This window comes from Oratosquilla oratoria, chromosome 2, assembly GCF_046742065.1.
Source record: "Oratosquilla oratoria isolate Oo_2021 chromosome 2, ASM4674206v1, whole genome shotgun sequence".
Classification (NCBI taxonomy): domain Eukaryota; kingdom Metazoa; phylum Arthropoda; class Malacostraca; order Stomatopoda; family Squillidae; genus Oratosquilla; species Oratosquilla oratoria.
Genome location: NC_134778.1, coordinates 88,676,910 through 88,694,836, shown reverse-complemented (window position 1 = coordinate 88,694,836; position 17,927 = coordinate 88,676,910). Strand labels below are relative to the sequence as shown.

Below are 17,927 nucleotides of genomic sequence, written 5' to 3'. Positions count from 1 at the left end.
TATGCAACTGATATGAATTACAATGAGTTCCTCATCCACGCTTAAAACAACACCACTACCATACCAAAACTACTAAAACATAATGGTCCTCATACACTAGTAAAAAGTACATTTAGTAGCCCCAATCACTGAGCACAATCTCCCTCAGTTACTTTAATTACTCAACCGCAAGAAACCTGGCCTAATCCTCTGCCTCTACTTTTAATCTCCACTTTGTCGTCTACTGTAACCTTACACCTATATCTCATCTACCACAGGTAGCTGAGAGAACTACCTGCCTTTTACTACCAGCACCTGCTCCCTCACATCCCCTTACCGCTTCAGCGCCCGAGGGCCGTGCTGTCCCTCTCGGATAAATAGAATCACACGGTGCCAGCAAAAGCAAAACTCATATAGTTGGGCCCCGCTCCTTGGGGGTAAACCGGCCAGTCTCAGAAAAGGCGCCTCCTCCTCCTCCTCCTCCTCCTGCCGACATCACCTGTGCCACAATACGAGAGGTTCCTCTCAGGTGAATAAAATAATTTGGCGGCAGCATCAACAAAGTCCCTGAAGTTTACCACACGGGATGAACGGGTTACGGACCCAAGTTCCTTCCTCAACAGGGCAGATATAGACGCCGAGTGCTGACCATAATAGAGAGAACAGGTGGTCTCTAGCGACTTCGAGGGGTCAACCGAGGTCGTACTCACAACGGCAAACAATTCTATTCAGTTGAGAGCAGAGAGCAAGAGGACATTTGGGTAATATGTGTGTTCTTATTTTTGCTACAGCTAATATTCAGAGAAATGTTTACGTTCTGTTGATCCTTCACATTTTGGATAGATGAAGCATGGCGAGGAGGGGAGGTGGGGGGAGGGGGGAGACGATGGTGTGGGAAAGGTAAAAGACGCACCACGTGTGAGGAGAACGAGACAGAAGTCTACAAAAGGAGGGTGAAGGATAAGCAAATAAGATTCAACTAATGGCCAAGACAAGAGTGGGAAGGGGGGGGGGGAAGAGGAGGGAATAAGAGGAGAATGTTTGAAGTTGTGCACTGCATAATTCAACTCGTACACACATGCATACGCACACGGACACACACTACACATACATGCGTGTAAGCACAACGCGATACACACAAATATACATACACACATACAGTACATTAAAAAAATTCACACATGCATATTTACGGTTGTGGTCTGAAAGGGTAATGCAACATTAAGTAATTTCATCAGACCCAAATCGTCCTTCATCTATGTTGTTCTGTTTGTTTGTGTGTGTGTGTGTGTGTGTGTGTGTGTGTGTGTGTGTGTGTGTGTGTGTGTGTGTGTGTGTGTGTGTGTGTGTGTGTGTGTGTGTGTGTGTGTGTGTGTGTGTGTGTGTGTGTGTGTGTGTGTGTGTGTGTGTGTGTGTGTGTGTGTACGTGCTTGTGTGTGCTCGACCCTGGGAGTGGCTGTTTGACTGCCTGCGCGTCAGCCCCGTTTGCGAAATCGTTGCGTTAATATGCTTCTTGTTTATGATCAACGGACTGAAGACGTTCGGTGCAGAGTCAATAGCCGGCGCCCAAGAGTCAACAATAGTAAGAAAAGAGGTACAGGCGAGGCGGGCGGGGGGGGGGGGGGGGCGACCTTGGAGGAGTCCACGGGTGCAGCAATACACTGTGCTATCTATACATGAGAACTGTTCTGTTATATGACACACACACAAAAACATATATATATATATATATATATATATATATATATATATATATATATATCCATATATCCAGATTGGCTTATCATTCTATAGTGTGGAGGATGTCCCACGTACCAAGTATCCTCACTCCATCGCTGCCAAGATGGCTTTCCCGATGCACTGGGATGTGCGAATCATTTCCTCGTGGATGAACATAAACACTCCACCCACCCACTACATTCGCAGGATTCTGGCGCTGTCGGAATAAGATAAGGACAGTTTCCTTGGAAGTGAATTCATAGCAGCTGTTGCTTGGCGTTTCACCAGTGTTCTTCTGAATCAACGATCACACGGTTTCACACCGAAACCGTATGCAATGGGAGAGACGAGCCTCCAGCGCGGTCAATTCGGACACACCTTAGCCCAAGCCCAGAACCGAATGGGCCGCTTGTGGCGCGTGCTACAGTGACAAAACAAAAAGAAAGCGATAAGGCGAAGAGTTAAGGATCGAACGAGCGAACGATCAAGGAAGGGGAGGAGGAGTTCCACATCCCCTGTGTCATGCGGACGGTTCAACGGTGATAACAGTGGTAGGGCGGTGGTGCGCGCGATGTTTGGAGAAAGGTGGGGGTGGGTGGGTCCGAGTTAAAACAGTATTGTACAGACAAACCGACGCGTGGCAAGAAAGATGGGTTTTGGATTTTGAAGCATATTGACTTCTCTACAAGTGCCACCCCTTCTCAACCACCGTTACATAAACCTTTTCTTCTTCTTTTTCCTAGGAGTGCGAGGCCGTTTTCGAGGCTTGGGTGTGACACAACCGTCGAGCAGAACGAAGACCGCATCTGCAGGGAGGAAGGCAGGCACATAGGCAGACGAGATGGATTTCAACGCGCTACACGAAACAATCTCTTCCTCTCAATCGCGCATTTTTTTTCGTTTTCCTTCTTTTTATTAGCCCTTCTTCAAAGTGCTACAACACTGTCGCAAACGTGTTGGTGCATTTTCTTTGAGTTGTACTTATGAGTTGTTAGCACCGGTTTCGATGGTCAAGTGCGTGTGTTAGGGGAGTTACTTGCCTCGGTGGCGCCAGACGCCAAATGCGGAAAAAAAAACTGCAGAATACTTAATGGTCAATTATTCCCCCACAAAAGTAATACACACATACATACACACACACACACACATATATATATATATTATATATATATATATATATATATATACATATATATATATATATATAGCCACACCTTACTATGTTGGGTCACTCCACGTGCCAAGTCATGCAAGAAGATCGAACCAGGTCATCATCCTACATACACACTACATGTAGCTGTGCCAAGTCACATTTGACCCATCCCAGCCCCAAGTCTATCACGTTTCACGCCGGACCAGTAATGCAACCGTGTGTAAGCGTGAGAAAGGGAGAGAGAGAGAGAGAGAGAGAGAGAGAGAGAGAGAGAGAGAGAGAGAGAGAGAGAGAGAGAGAGAGAGAGAGAGAGAGTCATGATAGTAAAGGAGTCCTACACAGTGCAGCGCATAGTTTACTCTGTGACCACTTCTCCGTCCCATGACCACCCCGACGGAAGTGAGGACGGCTAAGGAGACGCCTCGACCAGAGAGAGTCTCTCTCTGTCTCCCCTCTCACTCCGCCCACCCGCCCGTCCTCCAGCCTCCAACATGGGGCCGGGGTCTAGTAAGTTGTTATGTGTACGTGGCTGGTTGGTTAGCCGCCGACGTCACAAGGGAGGACCCCTTTTATGGGGGTCTCCCTTCTCCCGATGGCACCCCCACCTCCCCTAACCCCCACTCTCTTCGTGTAGAAGGCGAGGCCCGTCCGAAAAAAAAAAGGCGGAGTGTGAGGTGAAGGGAGGAGGAAGAGGACGATGAGGAGGAAGAGGACGACGTGAAAGGAAAGACGAAGACAAAGACGTGGCCGACGAGGAGGAGGAGGAGAGGAAGAAAGAAGAGAAGGTGAAAGAAAAGACGAAGACGTAAACGAAGGGGAGGACGGGATGAAGGAATGGGAGGAGGAAAAGAGGACAAGAAAGGGGAACTGAAAGAAAATCCGACAACAACGTATAAGAAAAGAAAGGTGGGGGGGGGCGTTACGAAAGGGACACATCTGGAGTAGAGATCAAAGAGAGGAGGTAAACTCTTGAAGGAGAGGAATGAGAGAAGAGAGAAAAAAGTGGAATGAGTGCACAAAACGAGGAAGAAAAATTAACGCAAGAAAAGAGATCAGTAGATCAGTAGAGGTCAATAAAAGGTGAACATACATTTTAGGATGATTTTTCTCAGACGAGAAGGGCAACCCCTTTCCTTTTCGCAGAGAAAGGAGTAGAGAAAGGGAAAGAGAGAAAGAGAGAGAGGGAGAGCGGGGGAGAGAGAGAGAGAGAGAGAGAGAGAGAGAGAGAGAGAGAGAGAGAGAGAGAGAGAGAGAGAGAGAGAGAGAGAGAGAGAGAGAGAGAGAGAGAGAGAGAGAGAGAGAGAGAGAGAGAGAGAGGGGGGGGGGCACGCGAGAAACCTCAAGATGACCCCCCCAAAAAAGTGTCACACTACGCAATATTCATGATGATTAAACGCCAGATAACTTCAATCGACAACGGACCCAAAATAGGAACGCGGGTCAGAGTGCCGCCGCACCTTCTTCACCCGTCCAACCACAAGCAACCTCCTCGTCTGCCGCCAAGCGATTCTATTCATCTACGTAGCACCTCCGGGCCCTCTCCCTCCTCCGACAACAACGGGGTTTATCTCGTTTACCCCTTCCGCGGCGGGTGGGAGTTACTTCTCTCCTTCCTGCGTGCCACAATGTTGCCACCAGGCCATTTTATTCATCACCGTGGGGCTGCTCTACCCCCCCCCACTACCCTCGATAACGGAAGAGATAGATACTTTATTCTAGCATTTTTTCTGTAGTAACCATAGCTTCTATCCTTGGGGACATTATCGCGCTAAAGAGCCGGAGACATGGAGGGGGCAAAGGAGAGACGAGGGGAAGGTAACAGAAAGGAGAGGCAGTACAGGTTAAAATATGAACAGCGGCTGTTTCTCTCTCTTCTCTCTTTCGTGAGCGGAGACCTGACTCTCAAGATAACGGGCGATAAAGACGAACGGAAGGATAAAGGAACAGGAGACAAATGAAAGTGTAGTCGCCACTGTAGCCCGCACTAATGGATATGGCGACTCGCTTCTTTTAGTTGCTATCCTCTGTCTATGAGAATTAAAATCCGTGTTCTTCTATATCTTCTGTTAAGAAGAAATTAAGTCCAGCGCACTCTCCAAAGTTCTTCTCAGGAAGCCAACGAGAGCACGTATAAAAGATCCTAAGTGAGCTTTGCAGTGACATAATGATTTCCTTAGTCCATTGATCTTTAACTTTATATTTTAGATCCTCCCCAAAAGGGCGTGATCTTATATTCATGCACAAATACAAATTTTCCCACCCTTTCACCAATCAGATTCTTCATTTCAAGCCTTTATGGCAATATTGTTTACTTAGAATAATCTCGAGTCTCGGCATAATTCTCACTTAGGTTATAAAGGAATGTTATTTCAGCAATAAGTAAATATATATTCGAGCTCCCGAGCCTAGCTATTTTATTACCTACAGAAGGCAGCTCGCTTTGGCTGTTATTTGCAAACAACCTACCTATAAATATTTTACTCTCTTTTCTACCAGCCTCTTACAGAAAGGACGACACCTCAGAGACGGGTGATGAGCAGAGGGAAGCGACGGATGAAGGAGAGGTGAGGAGGAGGAGGAGAGAAGAGGAGGTGCAATAGCAGCAGGATACTGATGATAGTGATACAGATGATAATTACATCATCATCATCATGGCGATGAAGGAGTAGGAAGAGGGAGAGGAGGAAATGGAAGAAGAAAAGGGGGATCATGAGGGGGAGCAAGAAAATAGGCAAGAGAAGGACGAGAATATCAGAGGCTGGGAGTGAACGGAGTGGGGGAGGGGGAAGGATGGAGGGGGGCGGAGGAGGGGAAGGGGGGGAAAGAGAATGTGAAGGGAGTATGTGGGCGTTGCAGGAACGACCCTGGGAGGACATGAAGTCCTGTGGCACGGAGGAGGAGCAGGAGGAGGAGGAAGAGGAAGATGAGGAGGAAGATAATGAGGAGGAGACGGAAAACAATAAGAGGAGGAAGTCGAGGACGAGGAAGAATAGGAAAAAGCGTATGGGGACGAGTAGATGAGAAAGGGGGGGAAGGGAAGTGAGGGGAGGGGAGAGGAGGGTGGAATGCAACGTTTGGACACTTAAGTTATAAGGAAGGAAGGAAGGAGAGAGAGAGAGAGAGAGAGAGAGAGAGAGAGAGAGAGAGAGAGAGAGAGAGAGAGAGAGAGAGAGAGAGAGGCGGAGGTGGGACGCTGACGACTTCAGCGGTTCCTCCACAGTGTAACTAACACCAGGAGATACTATTCAGTTGAAGGCATCCCTCGTCGTATCAGGTCGAGCGAAAGACGATGACGACGCGGGAAGAAGTGTGACGTACATCCATGTGACGTCACTTAGAGTCCAACCTACACCTCAACCTCGACCACCCCGTCAAGAGAGAAAAATGCGGGCTGTTTTCGGACCCGCAAACAACACTTGGAGAATTGTCTCTTCCCACCTATCGATGATGAGCGGGGCAACTACAACCCCACACTAAAGTCCTGCGGACGAAACCCCCACCTTAGCCATGGGTCCATACGTACTTAAGAGCTTATTCAAAGATCTGCAAGGGTGGCTGGCAGTCTCGTTATAAACCTCAGAGAGGGGGAGAGAAAGAGAGAGACAGACAGAGAGAGAGAGAGAGAGAGAGATAAAGAGAGAAAGAGAGAACGGAACGGAAGGGCGAAGCTCCAGCCAAGCGTCAAATCAAATACTGTAAGCGATGTGAAGAGATCAATAGACACTTAGCTGGGCATCTTACAGAACTCCCGAAGGTATTTGACGTCCAATCAAGCGTCAAATGAACGCCGCGGGAAGTCCAATAGGAGCCCTGGGTTGGACATCCTGCCGCCGGGAGGGCGGTCAAGTTCCCGGATGGTCCCAGGCAGCACCAGCAGCTTACCTCAGCAGTCGTCAAGGAATATCTAGAAACTTCTTAAAGATTTTTATGTACTAAAAGAGCCTTTCTGACCGATCATTTTATATATATATTTTTTCTATACAGTATTCTCCATGTAGTGTCAGAAGACATGGCTCGTACACTCGGCGACAAGCGATATATCCGCGGGACGAAAACTAATGGGTTGGTGGGAAACTTTTGTCCACGACCTACCACCGCTGCTTCGTCTAAACCCATAGGTGTGTACTTATCTTACGCCAGACAAATTCATTCGGTATAACCTTGATTAAACCAGTGGCACCCGCTGGCTGGAGGTGAGGCGGGGAGGGTACTTTGATGTTTCTGATCGAACTCGCCTGGGGTTCCTCTCCAGCTGAGGGTGGCCTCAGCACCTCAAAATTCTATGATCGAAAGGAGTGGGAGGGGGGGGGGGTTGGATGGTGTCCCGTGGTCTGAAGGCCATTTTCATCCCCAGGAAGTCCCACTGGGACCCTGCGGAGGAGCCTGTGGTGGTTACGCGAGGAACTGAGACGCGCGGAAGTCTGCGGCGGTTGGGATAGGAGGCGTCGACAAAGAAGAGGACCTCGCAAGAATTTGCCCCCAAACCGGAAGGAAGTACACCGGAAGGAGACCCGGAATGCGTAGCGACACAATGGGATACGGAGAGTTTCCTCTATTGGGGGATTCTCTATTATTCGAAAATCTCCAATGCTCGAAAAGATCCACTATCTGGAAAATCCCGCATACCAGAAGGGCTCTTCCAATCTGGTGCATTTTTTCGAAAGAGGTTTTTGTTCTGTACATTGAAGATTTCTAGATTTTAGCGATTCTCGGAAGAGAATGGCCTGTGCAGTAACTGAACCGGATGGAGAATGGCGAAGAGGCGAACTGGTATGAAAAGGGAACAAATTTGAGAGAAAGGGTGAAGCCTCCTGGAAACCTAAGAGGATCGGCGACGTGAACCACTGGAAGAGGATATAAACCACCACCTCGTCCTGGGTGTGGGGTGTGTGGGTGGTGAGGCAACAACACTGGAGACAAGATGAGACAATCTGAAGAGAAAGGAGAAACAAGCGAACGAGAACAGAATGTTGACCAAGGCGGAGGGGCGATGCTGTGGCCCAAGACTCGAGTGCACGGCCATGAAGAAAAAAAAAAAAAAAAAAAAAACATGCCACCCCCTCCCTCCCCTGCTACCGCCTTTGGGGGTAGAGGGGAAGGACCAGAGTTTCAAAAGTAGTGTCACAGACTGAAAATTAGTGGCAGTTAGTGGTATTAGCAGCCTACTGATAAAACTGTCTCCCACAGATGGATGAAAATGAACAGCAATGTATAAGTAATAGATACACGTGAGGATAAAGTCTGAGAATTTCGTACTCACTCAACGGAATAGGAATACAAAGGAGACAACGGTTTGAACTCTGAACTTGAAATTCAGATATTTCCTCCCGTTTCTTACATCAAAACTACAAGGGTTAAAAAGAATGGATCACATAAACTGTCACACCAGAACGCCCACATGAAGAATCTTCACCCCATGAAATCACACCTGAAGAATTGTCACCCCAGTACGCCGAATATCAACAGTGGAATAAAGATTAGGATTTAACATAGAATAATAAAATGTACATTTTATTACACAAGTCAATTGCAAAAATAATATACTATTAAAAAGGCATTTTAAAATGGGTATTGAACAGCAGTGTGTTCGCATAATACTTCTAGAGCATTATCAGAGAAGCGATCATGTCACATGAATTCTTGAAGGTAAGAATTTAAAAAATCACTTTTTGCAACCACGCATGGTCTTAATGTAACTTTGTTCTTGTTCCAATAAGATTCAATCGTTTGTGTGTGACGCCTGTGTTAGCATCAACAAAACTGACAGATCTTTGTCGACCAACTTTGAGTATTATAGGGAGAAGGGTGACAGCATCCCTTGCCTCAACAATTTCCATGTAACCAACTGAAGGTTTTGCGCTGGTGTCGATGATACCAAAATCCCAAATAGAACGTGGTCCACGTCCACGATGATGTCTCGGCTTATGGGAGAAGCAAGATTCGTCGATTCCTACTAGAACCCCAGGCGCATCAAGTTTAACGGGATTTGCTGCAAATTACACGGCACAGACCGAGAAATTTGTAACATTATATTATCGTTTTCTCAGAAAGATTCACCTGAAGATTTGTCACCCTAGAATAGCCCACATGAAGAATTGTCACCCTAGAATAGCCTACATGAAGAATTGTCACCCTGTCGAAGTCTGAGGTGACGGTTTTCCATGAGAATCACGTTCCTAGTCAGCCGACCAGCCAGCCAATTACCACTACCATCCAGCAAACCAGGCAGGCATCCAGCTAGCTAGCGGAGGGCGGGACAAGATAAGCGAAGGCCTAATGAGGGGGAGGGGTGACGGGTGAGTTGGGGGAATGCTTCGATCGCCCCATGACGTCACTCGAGGCGACGATCGGCAGAATGTTCTCGAAGGAACATTCAACCAAGCCATACGTACGGATCCACAACCGTCTGCGACAAAGAATCCCAGCCTACGCTGAGACAGTAAAACACACACACAAAACACACACACACACACACACACACACAGATGGGGGGGGGCGAGGACATATGTGGGCCAATGCATACGTGGGTGTAGTATGACCACGACTACAGTGAAAGGAGCAAGAAGACTTGGATGAAGAAACTGACTTGGGCCAAGGATGGATGGATGGATGGATGGATGGGTGAGGCACGACCCTTGGCTCTCGTCCAGGCCGGTGGAGATTTTTATCTCTTTTTTTTCATGCACGCAAGATAACTTCTTATCCGTTCCTATAGCCACGGACCAAACTCTTCAGGTCTCGAGCCGAACACTTGACCCCTCAGCCTATCATACGGTAACTCCGGTCGCAATGACGCGAACAGAGACCGGAAGGAGGTAGTGGGTGCGGCGCGGAGACGGGCAGAGGCAAGAGGTCTGTGAGGAGGTAGGGGAGAGGGGGGAGGGGTAGACAAGAGGTGGAGAATGAGGAGGAGGGAGCAGATTTAATAGAGGCGGGAACGAAGAGAGAAAATGATAGCAAAAACAAAAGCGAAGTAAAAGATTAGAGAAGAATACGGGGCAGAGGGAGGAAAGGGAGTGTATTGTTGGTAAGTAAATATGAAGATAAGGGTATGGTGATGGGAGAGAGAGAGAGAGAGAGAGAGAGAGAGAGAGAGAGAGAGAGAGAGAGAGAGAGAGAGAGAGAGAGAGAGAGAGAGAGAGAAAGAGAAGGGGGGTGAAAGGAAAGGGAATGGAGGAGTGAGAGGCGGAGTACAAGGACTGGAAGAGGAGGAGGAGTCGTTACTATTCGGGCTGAGCATCTCCGCCCACGACGTCAAGCCAGCCGCTCCCTCCCTCCCTCCTTTCCTCCCTCCCCCTCCCTCTCCTGCAACGGCGCCGATTCATTCAGCGAGAGAGTGCAGATGTAGAGGTACCTGTACCTCCACCTCCATCTCCTCCACCACCACCACCTCCTCCTCCTCCTCCTCCTCCGGAACTCTCCTTGGTCTTCGCTATACCCAACTTGATGGCTGGAACATTCGGTATGTATTTGGGCAACCCTTTCTTGCCACCACCACTCTTTCACTCCGTTTTCTTCGATTTTTTTTTCCGTCTTACTGCAACGGCAACTTCACAAACTCCTTCAAGCTTCTACAGACATTCGACACTACGGTGTAAAAGGCTACAGCGTACAGTGTTTCCCTCACGATTCACTACGGGCTTGGATCGCGTGTTGGACTTGTGACTGGCAGTTATTACCCTCACGGATGTGAGCTCAAAGCTCATAATTATACGACTCGAGCTATGACCTAACACATACATATACATCCAAAAACAACTTGCCCAAATGAGTAGGGTGCTGGCTTGCAGTGTTGTGATGCTTTATAGCCCTGGGCAGGCAAATCTTTATTGTTTAGAAGGCGAAATTAGTATCAATATAACTGTAAGCCGAGTGTGTGTGTATATATATATATATATATACATATATATATATATATATATATGTGTGTGTGTGTGTGTGTGTGTGTGTGTGTGTGTGTGTGTGTGTGTGTGTGTGTGTGTGTGTGTGTAATTGCAGGTGAGGCAGAACCTCATTTCGCAAGCAACTCCACTAATTCCCAAATACCGAGCCCACCCTTCCCCCCCTCTTTCTCTCCAGTGTATAGTGGGCATCACTCAAGTGATTCCCTCCCAAAGTCACCCAGAGCACCTCGGACACAACATGCTGGTACATCATGGTACTGCTCTGGCTCTGGTCATAACACCCTTGGCGTCCAAAATACAGGAACACCGAGGGCGGGCGGAGAGTCGGGGCGGAGCGGGGCGAGGGCAGACGGGGTCAAAGGTCATGTGAGAGGCAAGGAACCGCAACCTCTTGGCGGGGGGCGCTGCGCTGGTCACATCCTCTTGACCTCCAAGTTAGGGGGGGGATCTTGATCTGCCCAAAGATTTACGTGTGTGTGTGTGTGTGTGTGTGTGTGTGTGTGTGTGTGTGTGTGTGTGTGTGTGTGTGTGTGTGTGTGTGTGTGTGTGTGTGTGTGTGAAGTGTTCACTTAGTATACAGGAAAATAGTTCCGTTCGTGGGACCCTGTTACTTAATCTATCATGTTTTTAAGTTATTTGTGGTTCCAACTTCGGTCATATTATCTACGATATTCCAGGCATTTACGAATATGTACGGAAGTACATGTGCTGTTAGTGACCTTAGGTCATTCCCGACTCCCTTCTGAAGGTGGAAATACTAAATCCCTTTGATACTCCATCCATCCTCACCCTCCCTCTACAGGAGGGGAATACACGTAGTTGCGTGCGACGAAAGCACGCTCGAGTTAATGTGTCATGTAAAAGGTCACGCAGAGCCCTGCAGGTAATACCACGCACGCACGTCATGCCCCGAGTAAGCAGGAAGGATGCGCACCCCATGACAGCGTCATGAGTTCGACGACGTTCACATCGACATCAAACATCGCTCCGTTCGTAACATTCCCAAAAAGTGATCCCAGTGCGCCTCTCTCCCTCTCTTCGACAAAGAGATTTAGAGAGTATGTGTGTGTGTGTGTGTGTGAGAGAGAGAGAGAGAGAGAGAGAGAGAGAGAGAGAGAGAGAGAGAGAGAGAGAGAGAGAGAGAGAGAGAGAGAGAGAGAGAGAGAGAGAGAGAGAGAGAGAGAGAGAGAGAGAGAGAGAGAGAGAGAGAGAGAGAGAGAGAGAGATAGAGATAGAGAGAGAGAGAGAGAGATAGAGAGAGAAGTGAAGTGCTCACACGCAACGACTGGCTGGTGAGCGCGAGAGGATGGAAGTTGGGCTCTGTCGGGTTGAGTGACCAGTCTGTGACGAGCGTAATGGCGGGAGACATGTTGGAAGCAGGTCTGAGAGATAGGCGATGGGTTGTCGGGCCAACGGGGTACAAAAGTCAGGTGTTTGTCTGCCAACGGTTGGCCTGGTTCGGTAGACTAGGTGCGTGCCTCAAGAGGCTAGAGCGCGCTGGAAAGATGACGTGGTACACGGGCCTAGACTAGAGACTAATTTTATGGGTGATCGACCACCTAATTGGGGGTAAAGGGTGGGATAGGGGTGATTGGATCTGATGACGCTGGGATGCGCCAGATTTCACATTAAAACAATTACAGCTTCTGATCGATTTATCAAAGAAGACAAATTGCATGAAAAAATGATCTTTGCGTGTATGATAGTGCAATGAAAAATACCAGTACTGGTACCTGGAAAGAATAAACAATATATTTTATACATATATATATATATATATATATATATATATATATATATATATATATATATATATATATATATATATATAGTACACACTGCTTGTCTGGACCAACAGTTTGCAAGATGCTTGGCTGGTTGGATAAGTTGCTGGCTGACTGGCTAGATGGTGTCTGGCTGACTGGACTCCTAGCCTCACACGGGGCTCCCTTACGCTCATCCCCGTATTTGGCCACGACCTGCCTACTACTCGGCCAAGCAGGTATTGTCGTACGATAACCTTGAAAACTGTCGCTGCGCTTCTTCCCTCGCACCCACAACCTTTTCCCAGAGACAACAAACATATCCAGAGGTGCGTTTAAGCGAGCACATGGTGCATGGCATTGGAAGATAAGCGTCTCACCTTGGAGACCCATGTGTCGAGAGTTCACAGGAGGGCGGAGGAGACCTACTAGGCGGGTAGAAGAGAGCTCGCCGGCAACACAGGTACAAGGCAGCATCATGAATGGAACCCACCAACGTATAACGCACGTACTCACACACACACACACACACATGCGCGCACACACACACGCGCACAGTTGCACAAGTCTATGTCATGGCACGTATACATAATGTACACTTTTGCTAAAAGGGCCCTGAATATGGATGGAATCAATGGGTATCGGTTCAGAAATAAAATAAATAAATAAATAAAATAATCAAGTTCCTCTAAGCCCGTTCGTTGTCTGGCTGACATGAAGGTAGCTGTCATTTGCTCCTATGGCTGTCTTTCCACATAAGGTAAGAGTGACGGCTTCAACCGAAGTTAAGTGACCACTGCCGTAAGCAAGCTTCACATCCCAACAAGTGAACACGTTGACAAAACATCCTAGGCGTATTATACAATCAATGTGTTCAACGGAGGCACACTGTATGCTGCGGCTGCTGCTGGTGCTGTCCGGATTTTGTTGCTGGTACACCGACCCTAGACCCTGGTCGGAGCGGAATCGCGGACGGTCGAGACCCTCACACTATATATAAGAGAGTAGCAGTTTTTTTCGCTCTAGGTTTTTTATTTTCATTCCCATTCATCTGTACAATCTGCTCGTCTATTTTAGGCCTTGATCTTGTTCTCGCTAAAAAAGAAACTGAAGCAGGGCTAGTTTTTTTTAATACTTAGAACCTGCAACAACCCTAAACTGCAGCACTTGCTGCCAGAAACTACTTATTTGGGCGATGGGAAAAAAATCTTCTGGTTACCAGTTAATGTATTTTGTTCTTCTTTTTCTTTTAACTCCACTAAGCTAATCGTCCGTCTGGGCTGGCCAGGTCGCCTATGCCTCCTGCCTTGAGATACAGCCGACGTCGGGCAGCCCGCACGTCTCGGAAGAAAACGCACCATGCCCCGCGTCATCTGCCCCAAGGCGAGCCAGTGTGCCTGTGTACGTGTGCGTGCGTGTGTACGTGTACGTTTTTTCCTCGTAGTCTAAGGATTTCTTTTATGCCTGTCCAATACCAAACGATTCTGTTCAGCTGTGAGTGAGGTGGGTCAAAGGGAGTAAACTCCGCGCTTAACCTAATCCTACCTATGACTATTCTGTTGCTGTTGCAATCCTGGAGTTTTTTTTCCTAACATCAAGCCATTTCATTCATATGAGGTGGAGGAGGAGGAGTAAGAAGGACTCCAGGCAAAGAACGGCTTATCAGATGAAGGTACTCGTCCGGTGTAAGCCAGAACAATCAGTAAATGCCACTGAGGCGAAGGAGAGCAAACTGAGAAGAGCCTGAATTTTTGAAACCCTGAATCTCATGTCAAGATGCCAGGGACTTTGCCCTTAGCCAATAAGGAAACCCCTGGCGCTCTCCAGTATAATTTTTTAAAAGCGCGAACTAGGGTATGTCCCATTCTATTCTCATGTGGATCCACACTTCTTATGCCTTGCTATTCTTCAGCCACCTGAAAAGAGTCGTCGGGCATCACAGACTTCCCCACTTGGTTTCAGTTTGTGGCCCACACTTATCCTGAGACCCGCACCCCTCCAAATGGTGGGGATTGTGCATGGATCCTGGGGGGGGGGGTTAAGGTGCCTGTCGATCTAATTCAGCTAAGTGGGAATGCGAGGCAGAGTTTGCGTCCCTTCGACCGAGTCTTTGATTTCGGAATAAATTCGCCTAACGACAACCAGAATAAACACAGGAGGTGAACACGGAGGATGAAGGGCAAAATGGGAACGACGAAGGGGGGGGGGCAACTGTCTTTCCGAATGCAATATATATATATATATATATATATATATATATATATATATAATATATATACACATATATATATATATATATATATATATATATATATATATATATATACACACACACACACACACACTTGCACGACGATTTTTTTCCAACTTCGTGCGCCGTCTGAATCGTGTTCCAAAGCTTTCGGAGAGACGGGTTGGATTCAGTTCAATGGGGGGCGGGGGTGAAGGTACTTCCCAACAAGAAAGGTTAAACCATCTCGATTAAGTCAACTGCCACTGACAAGTGTACTATTTTCATATTTTGCAGCTGCTTCCACGCTTATGACATCGGACTTGTGTGTAAAATTGTATGTCTTCACACGAATCCGAGTCGGCATGATTCGATTGGACTGAAAAGTCTTTGTGATAAGAGGACAACAACATTCTTTGCTGGGTGACACTCTATGTTTTATTCTCTCTGTCGCCAAGCGATTTAATTCATCACTGTGGAGCTCCTTCGTCCAGTTCCGGGTCCACTCATGACAAGCAATGCGACCTAAAATAATATACTTCACCCACAACGAACAACTACATTCAGAGAAATCTTAGAAATCTACAAATACTTCAGTAGCTGTGGTTATATTCTTTTTCAATTCTACTTTTTTCTCATACAATTTATTTCCGAATTATGAACTTATTAATCAGTGTTTTTGAATAAACATTGTTTGGTACAGAATATGTTTTGATATTATATAACTCACCAGCTTTTGTGTATAAAATCCTTGCCAACGTTTATACTTATAAAAATATCTACCATTTTTCCTTTCATTATGACAATTCAATGGCCTTGGTAACTACAAGCCTTGTCAAGTATATCTTAGACTCTTAGACAATATACTTTGAAACCAGACACAATTCTTTAGCCTTTTTGTATACAATCTTTGTCAAATTTTCTTTACTTTGAGGATATACGTTCTCCAGCACCTCTTCCCGGGCAAGCGGCAACCCAGCGTCGACATGGCGTCGCAAGAGTCACGTCGCGTCTGGAGCTTGGTGGCCGTACGTTTGCTTGGTCTGCCGAAATTTCTGAATGAATATCTACATCGGGATGCAAGACACACACCCTCACATCCACGGCACCGTCTGCCCACATCGAGGTTGACGTGGAAGTTTTAACAAATAGGACTGCTTCCAATCACACACACACAACACACACACACACACACACACACACACACATCACAGACATAGAGAGGGAGATAGAGAGAAAGAGAGTGAGATAGATGGATAGAGAGAGAGAGAGAGAGAGAGAGAGAGAGAGAGAGAGAGAGAGAGAGAGAGAGAGAGAGAGAAAAGGGGAGAGGAGGAACGACGACGACTGCGGAAGATGTTTCCAACGATAACCAATGTGGCCACCCAACTACCTGCCTTCTACCATCTCCGCCGCCACCAGCACCCTCACCACCGCCACCACCTCTCGATATCGTGACTTGTCCTCCCCTAATTAATTGGACAGCATTCCTCTCTCCCCTCCTTAGCTGTGGCGTCGAGGTGTGGTATTTCTTTCTTCTTCTTTTTTTTTCTTCTTGATGATAAGAATTCTCGCCTCGACATGATCGCCAGCGTTCCCTTGAAGGGTGCGCTGCCCTGGCCATTAGCTTCCTTCGATGTTGGATTTCCTCATTTGGGTCTCCCGCCCACATTTCCTGGAACTATTTCTCTCTCTCTCTCTCTCCTCTACCCCAAGGTGACTTACGCCAAGCCCACGGGGGGAAAGGATTCTTTTGTGGTGGAGGACGACGAGGAGGGGGAGGAGGAGGGGGGAGGAGGAGGCGGAGGAGGGAGAGGAGGGGGGAGGAGGAGGCGGAGGAGGGAGAGGAGGGGGGAGGAGGAGGGGGGAAGAGGTGGAAGAGGAGAGAAACTTGGTGCACTTAAAGCTATTATTACTACCGAGAAGCCTATACGCAGAATACATAAATACAATTTAACCAAACATGCGCGCGCGCACTTGCATTACAATACAAATGAGTAAATAAACAAATATTGCAAAAAATAAAATAAAAAAGTTATGTAATTTGCTTTAGTTACATCATACGAGAACACACGTATTTTCTTGATCCGATATATATATATATATATATATATATATATATATATAGAGAGAGAGAGAGAGAGAGAGAGAGAGAGAGAGAGAGAGAGAGAGAGAGAGAGAGAGAGAGAGAGAGAGGGGGGGGGAAGAAAAGCTTCGCGAGGCCCAGTGACGTCAGCATCTTTGATCAGCTGCGATGAAGACGAAAAGACCCAAAACTGTATCCACACAATTCCGACGGGTTTTTTGCATCTGCTTACCGACTATGCGGGAGTTGGCCGTTTGTAGGTTTAACTTGTTCTGGTGGCCGCTAAATTATTTCATCGAGTCCAGACGGGATCAGGAGCTGGGCTGGGTCTGGCAGACGTCACTCACACATACCAAACAACGTCATTACATGGAAAAAGTGTAGTGCTTCATATATATATATATATATATATATATATATATATATATATATACATATTCATGTATACATACATACTGTATGTATATATATATATATATATTATATATATATATATTTATATATATATGTGTGTGTGTGTGTGTGTGTGTGTGTGTGTGTGTGTGTGTGTGTGTGTGTGTGTGTGTGTGTGTGTGTATTTCGGGCGGTGGGTGTTAAGAAGACGGATAAAAAGAGGGGGAGGATGGGAGGAGATCGCTTCTTAAACTTTGGCATCATAAGCAGACTGTGAAATCTCAAAATAACAAGATTTTCTTGAGGCATATTTTTTCAACATTTCAGCCTGACGTGCTCTGCGAAGTGACTAGGCAAGGTAGCCTTTGCCGGGATGATGGATGGACATCACAGGAGCACAAAATGAAAGATGGAGTCACCGAGGCACGATTGGCATTTGCTTTGTGCAACACTCACCAACCTTCCCACCTCGACAATGCGATGCGTAAAACGCTCGGCGACATAATTACATGTGCTGGGGTCCATTGTGCATTCTCGTACAAAGGGTTAAATTGTGCGTGTATAAAAAATACGCAGGGACTCAAATAACGCACAAACATCCATAGAAACAATGATCGCGATACTGTAAATACATTGCAACACAGAAAGACAATGGTGGCTGGGAAGACAAAAGGACAGTATACATAATCACGTACACAAA

At 46.9% G+C, this 17,927-nt stretch overlaps 1 protein-coding gene across 2 annotated transcripts in view; it reads right to left on the bottom strand.

The window, feature by feature from the left end:
- The window catches only part of LOC143041009 (uncharacterized), a 224,323-nt gene that overhangs the window by 58,147 nt on the left and 148,249 nt on the right, over positions 1 to 17,927 (bottom strand). The gene's annotated exons all lie outside the window — the stretch shown is intronic.